Source organism: Brachypodium distachyon, chromosome 2 (genome assembly GCF_000005505.3).
Source record: "Brachypodium distachyon strain Bd21 chromosome 2, Brachypodium_distachyon_v3.0, whole genome shotgun sequence".
Lineage (NCBI taxonomy): Eukaryota > Viridiplantae > Streptophyta > Magnoliopsida > Poales > Poaceae > Brachypodium > Brachypodium distachyon.
The window spans coordinates 39,391,791-39,401,046 of NC_016132.3; the positions used below are offsets into that span (position 1 = coordinate 39,391,791).

The 9,256-nt window shown below is 43.0% G+C and overlaps 1 long non-coding RNA gene across 1 annotated transcript; it reads left to right on the forward strand.

The window, feature by feature from the left end:
• Positions 1–1,366: 1,366 nt before the first annotated feature.
• Positions 1,367–2,253, forward strand: LOC104582780. The gene is made up of 2 exons (XR_730787.3): positions 1,367–1,940; positions 2,028–2,253. It is a non-coding gene; the product is annotated as an uncharacterized LOC104582780 (long non-coding RNA).
• The last annotated feature ends 7,003 nt before the right edge of the window (positions 2,254–9,256 follow it).

A 9,256-nucleotide genomic window follows, 5' to 3' on the forward strand; every position in this document is an offset into this window, starting at 1 on the left:
GCGCAGATCGTACCCCAAGTTAAGAGTGTATATGAGTAAAGAAATATACAGTACTCATAATTAATTTTCTAGTAATATTATTTTATTTGTTTTAAGCTACCGGAGCATGTCCATCCAGGTGCTGATCGAATATATTCCACTTCTCTCTGCGCCATTTATTCAACCATGTGAGACATAAGAAATGTGACTATACAAATTGTATATAACGAACCAAACAAATTCTAGCATGTACACTTCAGTAAGTGTAGTTGAAAGATTATCTCTTGCATGCCTGATTTAATGTACGCCAAGAATATAATCACAACTAGTTGGGTGGCCAAGTGGACTAGATTTTTAAAGTTGCCAAGGCATACGAAGATGTGTTGTCCACGTCGCACTACTACAAAACAGTACCATCATCGGTAACGCCCGTCACACGCCCGTCACTATGAGTGGACGGTCGCGTGTGCTCGTCCGTGACCCCTTATCACTAACGGACACGCAGGATCCGTCACTGATGACCACTCATCAGTATCGGATGCCGGAGGCCCGTCACTAATGGTCAATGTGAAAAATAGCAAAAATTCACACAAACACACATTAGTGGCGAGCTTTTCATCTGAGCCCTCCACTGATGACTCATGGAGAACTTTGAAGATTGAAATAATCAAAACTAATTCATAAAAAATCAAAAAAATGTGATTATTTTTGCTAAAGTCTTATTTTTTTTTGCTTAACATGATGGGACAATAATATAATATGTTAGCATTTGAAAAATGAACTATGTAGTACAAACTTGTTATTTCCTATAGTTGAGAACTTGGTTATAAAAAATGATAATAGTTTAATGTTTTAAACCAAATGATCAAAGTTTTGTCCATTTCTATGCCATAATTCATGATAATGTATTCATGGCAAAAAAAAAGTCAATTACTTGCCATAGAGTCCTTCTATGTGCACTAGTTGCCATGAAAAATGATAAACTTGAATTTTGACAAAAGTTAAAAAACTTGGTCACAAAATGGACTATCATAGTGGAATAATAATATCATATGGTAACATTTGAAAAATGACATATGTAGCACAATCTTGTTATTTCCCATAAGTGAACTTTAGATTTCAAATGACCAAAGTCACCGTCATTTCTATGTCAAAGTTCATGGTAATATGTCCATCTTTTGCACAGAGGTGCATTTTACCATGCTAAACAATAGTAACAAAAATGTTTACAATTGTTAGGTTCGAAAATATGATTTTCTATTTTTGAAATAAAAAAAAAAACATGTTTGGGCCATCAGTGACGGGTTCTGTAGCTATGCCCGTCACTACTGCTGATATAGGCCTGGCCAGGCCCAGAACCAACCCCATCGCCTATATAAGGCAACTATAACCCTAACCCGATCCCATCTCCCTCCCTCCCTCGTTCTCCCGCCGCCAGCCACGCCGCCCGCCCCACCGCCTTCCTCCACCACATCCCTCCATCCCTCCTCCATCTCCTCGAGCTCGCCAGGGCCATCACGGCCTCCGACGCCGACTGGTCCCTACACGTCCTCGACCTCACCAACTGCAGCGGCCTCACGCCCGGCGTCGCACTCCCGTGCCTGGCGTCGCTCTGTCTCGTCCTCCCTCCATCCCGCCGCCGACGAGGACTGCGAGGAGGAGCCGGGCGCCGCCCTCCCTGCCTCGCGCCGAGCCGCCCTCCATCTGGCGGCCACACATCCAGATCCGGCCGCCGCCCCTACCTCCACCGACTGATCCGGCTCCGGTTTGTTCTCTTTCTCTCCTTCTCTCTGATTTCTCTCTCTCACTCTCTGAGTTCTCTCTTTCGACAGCCATGGAGCACCACTGTGGAGAGGAGCCCGTCCCTGCCTCATCCGGGGATCCCCGTCGCCGCCACCGGGAGACGAGGAAGCCGCCGCCCCCTAGCCCGGCTGCCCTCGGAATCGTCTCCATCTTCCTCGGTACATTTTTTTCCCTCCGTTCCCTCTCTTGCTTCTCTCCCACTCTATTCTTCTCTGGCTTCTTCTAAAGCTCTCTCTCTCTCTCAGATTTGTTCGTGGCTGGCTCGGCTAGCATTTTTGGCAAGCAAGTTGATTGGCGAGTAGATTTGGTGTTTTGTTTTGGTATACGAACTTGTACTGTATATAGGATCTGTACAAATATCTACTACCGGATATTTAGTGATTTGTTGTATATACAGATTTGCTGTGATATTTGATTTGTGATTTGGTGAATTAATTAACGTGCAGGCCTGGGGCTTGCCTTTTTGTTAAATCTCAAAAACACACATCTATGTCGGTCATGGTTGCGCCCGCCACTGATGATGGACATCATCACTGACAGGGAGTTAGTGGCGGGCGTCCCGCCCGTTACTGATGCGCCTTTTTGACCGACACCGATAAGCCTTTCTGTAGTAGTGTCGCAATTGTCGTAACATGAAGCGACCATGTCCTTATAGGGTATGATCTCCGTGCTTATAGTGCTAGTCTCTGGATCGACTCGCTAGCACACACAGTTTCAAGATGTAATATCAAGATACAAAGGTCAAAAGTATATTACATCGCATTGATCCAGAATTTAATAATACCTTACATCTTGCATAACCTCATGGGTTAGCTCAAAAGAAAATAAAGTCTTGCAGCGGAAAACAGAAAATACAGAAGTCCATAATAATTCCATAGTCGAAACATGTTGGAATGTAAACTCGCAACCCTAACAAATTGTACCTCACTCTTCACCTGTTTCACCTGCAACATTAAACATTTGAGCCACAAGGGGGTCAATACATTGAATGTATTGGCAAATTCACTAAAGGGTTATAACAGATCCTATCAAGTACATGCTATAATTGGCCAGGTGGAGTTCAGGCTTTTTTGTGTGGAAGCAGAACATAATTTACCCTACTACACATGAATGTTACAATAATGTTAACTAATGGATACCGAGTAGAAACACCGATGCTCCTATTAAACTATGGACATTGAGTAGACACATCAATGCTCCTATCCCAAGTTCAAACCATTCATTTTATTAAGAAATTAGAATGAGTGAGACGTTCCTTACAACCCTCAAATCTAGTTGCTCAAAATTGTCCGTAACCGGGGACACGGTTAACTACTTAGTTTGACACTCTCGAGAGGTTGTACACATTCCCCACAAGAAATCGACGTGTTAATCCCTTGCTGTCCTCAGGGTAGAGTAGCAACGGTATCGATTACATGACTTTCAGAGGTAATTCCCCAAACCACATGAGGGACCCGCGCTCCCATCTACACAACTACATCATCACAATCCCTCGGATCTGGGTTCATACAACTTACTCGATCAAGCCAGAGCCCATTTAGCATGTGGTTGTACTGGAAGCTACTAAATAGGAAACTAGTCCAGTCTCTGGTTACCCCGGGTGGCATTCCACATTTGCAACACAAGCGCTCCCCGAATCCACGGAGAGACGTCCATGGACGCTCCCCGAATCCACGGAGAGACGACTCGTAGGGACCCATGGAAATGGACCTGACGCTGTATAACATCTCAAAAGCTCAAAGCAGCCCACCCAGGATGATTCATTAAAGTTGTTTTTAAAAGGTTTCCAAAATATTCCACAATATCAGTTTCATGGTAATTTTAGATTCCCTCCCATGTATACTAACATAGCATAGCATTCAACTACTTACGTTGGCAATTGGTGGGAAGGTAATGGCACAGGTAGCCTACTCTACCAGGACAAAAATATAGCTAGCATAGATACAAATAATATTCCTATCAATGCAAACTACACAACACTAGTGCATAAGTATTTAAAATAGGGAATGTAATGGGAATTTATGATCAAAGTGAAACTTGCCTGTTTAGTGTTTTTGTATTCTTCTTCTTTTTCGATACTCATAGTTATCTCACTCCACATAATCTATCATGCAGAACGAAAGAACAATAATAAACACATAGTTCGATAACTCCAAATAAATCCAAATGAAGAACCAAACGTGATAATCAACGATTATCTTTAATGCTAAAGCGTAGGTTTGGGTTTGAAAAGGATGGGAATGGTTTGCAAGAATTATAACTAAGGAAATAATACTATACCCTTCGTATCCCACATGTTGTATTTATGAAAACATGGACAATGCAAATCTCATGATCCAACTAATGTTAATGCAAGATATGCAACAATATGACAAAGCTATCATGCAAACTACGGATCTTAGGTGAACATGACAGATAGCAAAACAACACGTTAATTTTTGTTCTAGCATGATAAGTTACCATTATTTAGTTAATTTAATTAATGATGTAATTAATTTGAATGCATCAAATTCATCTATGCAATGCTAACACAACTATACATGCTAATTGACTAAGCTACAAGAGAGTTAATTTTATTAGCTCTAGTTTATTATCATGCCGAGGCTAACAATGACATAAATCTCATGATGCAATTTATAGGTATGAAAATATATTTACATAAATTATTTTAGTGATACCCAAACCAAGAAAAGATAGATTAAGAACCTAGGGTTTAAATTATTTTAGTGATACGCCAACATTGTGGGAAGTCTGAGATACTTGGTGAATACAAGGCAAGATTTGGCAACTCAGTTGGGATCGTTAGTCAATTCACGGAAAACCCTACGATGGAACACTTTGCAGCAGTGAAGATGAGTTTGCGGTACAGCAAGGGAATCCTGAATTGTGGGTGTGTTTACTCAAAGAAGAAAGAGGGGAAGACACAGCTAGTCGGGTACAGTGACAGTGATATGGCCGGCGACGTTGATGTCCGTAAAAGTACTTTAGGCATGGCATCTTTCCATGGAGGAAATGTTGTTATCTGGATGTCACAGAAGTAGAAGGTTGTGGCTCTATCCTCGTATGAAGTTGAATACATTGCAGCAGCTACCGCAGCATGCTAGGGAGTATGGCTAGAGCGGTTGCTTGCTGATCTACTAAACCGAGAGAACCAGACAAGTTTGAGTTGAAGATTGATAACAAGTCCACTAAATCTCTGTGTAAGAATCCAGTGTTTCATGATAGAAGTAACCATATCGACACCCGGTTTCATTATATTTGAGGATGCGTGGAGGAAGGCAAGCTTGATGTTGATTATATAAGCACAGATGAACAGCTGGCCGTTTGAAGCGATCCCCCCTTCACCAAGGGTTCGATCTCTGTGCTTACTTGTGCTAGTCCCTGGATCGACTCACTAGCACACACAGTTCAAGATGTAATACCAAGATACAAAGGTGAAAAGTATTTTATTACATCGTATCATCCAGAACTTAAATTGTAATTACAAACTTGCATGACCTCTTAGGCCAGCATAAACAAATAATGTTCAAAACCATGACAACAATGTATCATGAAGCTGCAGCGGAAAGTAGAGTAAAAGGGCCTCATCTACTCCCAGAGGAGAGAGCATGTTGGAATGTAAGCACATGACCCATGACAAAACGACGAACCTCACTCATCGTCGGATCCACCTGCATCGTCGGATCTACCATGATACAACTTTTGGAAGTAGTTTCTCTTCAAAATAAAATATATAAAAATACATTTGCCCTATAAATGACTTTAGGGCTATATATCTATTTGAATAAAATACTTTTTCAACTCTAATTAGTTAACCAAAAATTATGGGATAGCTTACATATGCATTAAACCCTTTTTATACATCAACCCTATTGGTTTGAAAATCCAAAGGTTACAGGGATGTAAACAAAATCTCTTAAAGCCTTTTGTGATTCAAAATTTGAATTCAAACATGCAATTGTGGCATGATGCTCATGGATGCAATGCACATGCAAAGGTTTGAAATTTTGGGATGTTACACCGTTGCCGAGCTTTCGGTCACCGCGGCTGGTCAAGAAGACGCGCTCGCCACTGATAGTGATGCCAGTGAAAGACAGCTCATCAGTGGCTGTTCCTTTAGACGGTCGCCACTGATGAGGGGCGAGGGGGATCCATGTGGCTGCTGTACAAACGTTTAGTGGCGATTGGACTTTTCGCGCGAAAGGATGGACCACCGGTGATAGTGGCGTTTGGTGGTGATCCCCATGAGCTCGCCACTGAGTTGGGACGGTGGCGGATTTGGTACGTAGGAAGAGGAGGATCCGGACGGCAGAGAAAATTAAATGAGGAACCCTAACCATCTTAAGTTTGGGTCTGTCCATCACATCATTCTCCTAATGATATGACCTCATTAATAAATGACAACACATGTCTATGGTTAGGAAACCTTAACCATCTTTTAATCAACGAGCTAATCTAGTAGAGGCGTATTAGGTACACGGTATTTGTTTATTTATCCACACATGTATTTAGTTTCCTGTTAATACAATTATAGCATGGATAATAAACATTTATAAAGAACAAGGAAATATGATAATAACATATTTATTATTGCCTCTAGGGCATATTTCCAACAGTCTCCCACTTGCACTAGAGTCAATAATCTAGTTTACGTTGTAATATATCTAACACCCATGGAGTGTTGGTCTTGATCATGTTTTGCTCGTGGAAGAGGTTTAGTCAACGGGTCTGCGACATTCAGATCCGTATGTACTTTGCAAATATTTATGTCACCATCCTTAGCCATATTCACGAATAGTGTGAAACCGGCGTTTAATATGCTTGGAATTCTTGTGAGACCTTGGCTCCTTGGTGTTGGCTATGGCACCGGTGTTGTCACAGTAGATGTCCATAGGATCCAACGCACTCAGAACCACACCTAGTTCGGATATGAACTCCTTCATCCAAACCCCATCCTGCGCCGCTTCTGAAGCAGCCATATATTCCGCCTCAGTTGTTGATGCTGCCACAACGCTCTGCTCGGAACTCCTCCAGCTAACAGCACCACCATTCAAAATAAATACGTATCCGGATTGAGACTTAGAGTCATCCGGATCAGTGTCAAAACTAGCATCGACGTAACCCTTTACGACGAGCTGTTCGTCACCTCCATAAACGAGAAACATTTCCTTAGTCCTCTTTAGGTACTTAAGGATATTCTTAACCGCTGTCCAGTGCTCCATTGCTGGATCACTTTGGTACATGCTAGTCAAACTAACAGCATGAGACACGTCCGGTCTAGTACACAGCATAGCATACATAATAGAGCCTATGGCTGAAGCATAGGGATACTATTCATCTTTTCTCTATCTTCTGCCGTAGCTGGACACCGAGTCTTACTCAATATCTTACCTTGCAACATGGGCAAGAACCCTTTCTTTGCTTGATCCATTCTGAACTTTTTCAGAACTTTGTCAAGGTATGTACTTTGTGTAAGCCCTATCAGGCGTCTTGTTCTATCTCTATAAATCTTGATGCCTAATATATAAGCTGCCTCACCAAGGTCTTTCATTGAAAAACTTTTATTCAAATAGCCTTTAACACTTTTAAGAAATTCTATATCATTTCCGATCAACAATATGTCATCCACATACTGTATCAGAAAGGCTACAGAGCTCCCACTCACTTTCTTGTAAATACAAGATTCTCCATGAGTTTGGACAAATCCAAACCCTTTGATCACCTCATCAAAACGGAGATTCCAACTCCGAGATCCTTGCTTCAACCCATAAATGGAACGCTGAAGTTTGCATACCCTGTTAGCATCCTTAGGATCGACAAAACCTTTGGGTTGCACCATGTACAACTCTTCCTCAATGTGACCATTAAGGAACGCGGTTTTGACATCCATCTGTCAGATTTCGTAATAAAAAAATGCAGCAATTGCTAACATAATCCGAACAGACTTTAGCATCGCTACGGGTGGGAAAGTCTCATCGTAGTCAACTCCTTGAATTTGCCGAAAACCTTTTGCGACAAGTCGAGCTTTATAGACGGTAATATTACCATCGGCGTCAGTTTTCTTCTTGAAAATCCATTTGTTCTCAACGGCCTTTCAGTCATTGGGTAAGTCTACCAAAGTCCATACTTGGTTTTTGTACATGGATCCCATTTCGGATGTCATGGCGGCTAACCATTTTTCGGAGTCTGGGCTCATCATCGCTTCCTCATAATTCGTAGGTTCATCATTGTCTAACAACATGACATGATCATTGTGCCACTCAGGAGTGGAACGTGTTCTTGTCGACCTGCGAAGTTCTGTAGTAGTCTCATTCGAAGCTTCATGATCATTATCATTTGCTTCCTCTCTAGCTGGCGTAGGCTGCACAGGAACAATTTCTGGCGCCGCGCTACTCTCAAATCCGAGAGAAGGTTCAAGAACCTCGTCGAGTTCTACTTTCCTCCCACTCACTTCTTTCGAAAGAAACTCCTTCTCTAGAAAGGACCCGTTCTTAGCGACAAACACTTTGCCTTCGGATCTATGATAGAAGGTGTACCCAATCGTTTCTTTAGGGTATCCTATGAAGACGCATTTTTCCGACTTGGGTTCGAGATTATCGGGTTGTAGCCTTTTGACATAAGCGTCGCATCCCCAAACTTTAAGAAATGACAGCTTAGGTTTCTTGCCAAACCATAATTCATACTGTGTTGTTTCAACGGATTTAGATGGTGCCCTATTTAAAGTGAATGCGGCCGTCTCTAATGCATAACCCCAAAACAACAGTGGCAAATCAGTAAGAGACATCATAGACCGTACCATATCTAATAAAATACGATTACGACGTTCGGACACACCATTACGTTGTGGTGTTCCAGGCGGCGTAAGTTGTGAAACAATTCCACATTGTCTTAAATGCGTGCTAGACACGACCGCTCATGGCGGCGTTGTACGTGGTGTCTGCTGAGACACCACCACACATGGTGCTCATCTTGGCACACTTTTCACAGGTTGTCTCCATGCTAAGACACTGCTGCTCGTTGCGGCCTTCTCCGTGGTGTCGCTGAACACCGCCACCGAGGGCGCCCGCATTGGCGCATCCCTCACAGGTTAGCATCGTTTCATGCCCATCTTGGAACACTATTCACAAGTTGTCTCCATGCTAAGACATCGCCGCTCGTGGCGGCCTTCTACATGGCGTTGCCGAACACCACCACCGAAGGCGCCCGCATTGGCGCATCCCTCATAGGTTAGCATTGTGCCTCTTGTGATGGACAACGAGACACACCGTACGCATCGCCCACCTTGGTTCACTCTTCACCAACTTGGAATCGGTACGCCGCCACTCGTGGCGGCCTTCTACGTGGTGTCCGCAGAGACACCGCCATACAAGGCGCCCGCCTTGGCGCACTCTTCACGAACTTGGCATCGATATGCCGCCACTCGTGGCAGCCTTCTACGGTCCGCGGAGACACCGCCATACACGGCGCCCGCCTT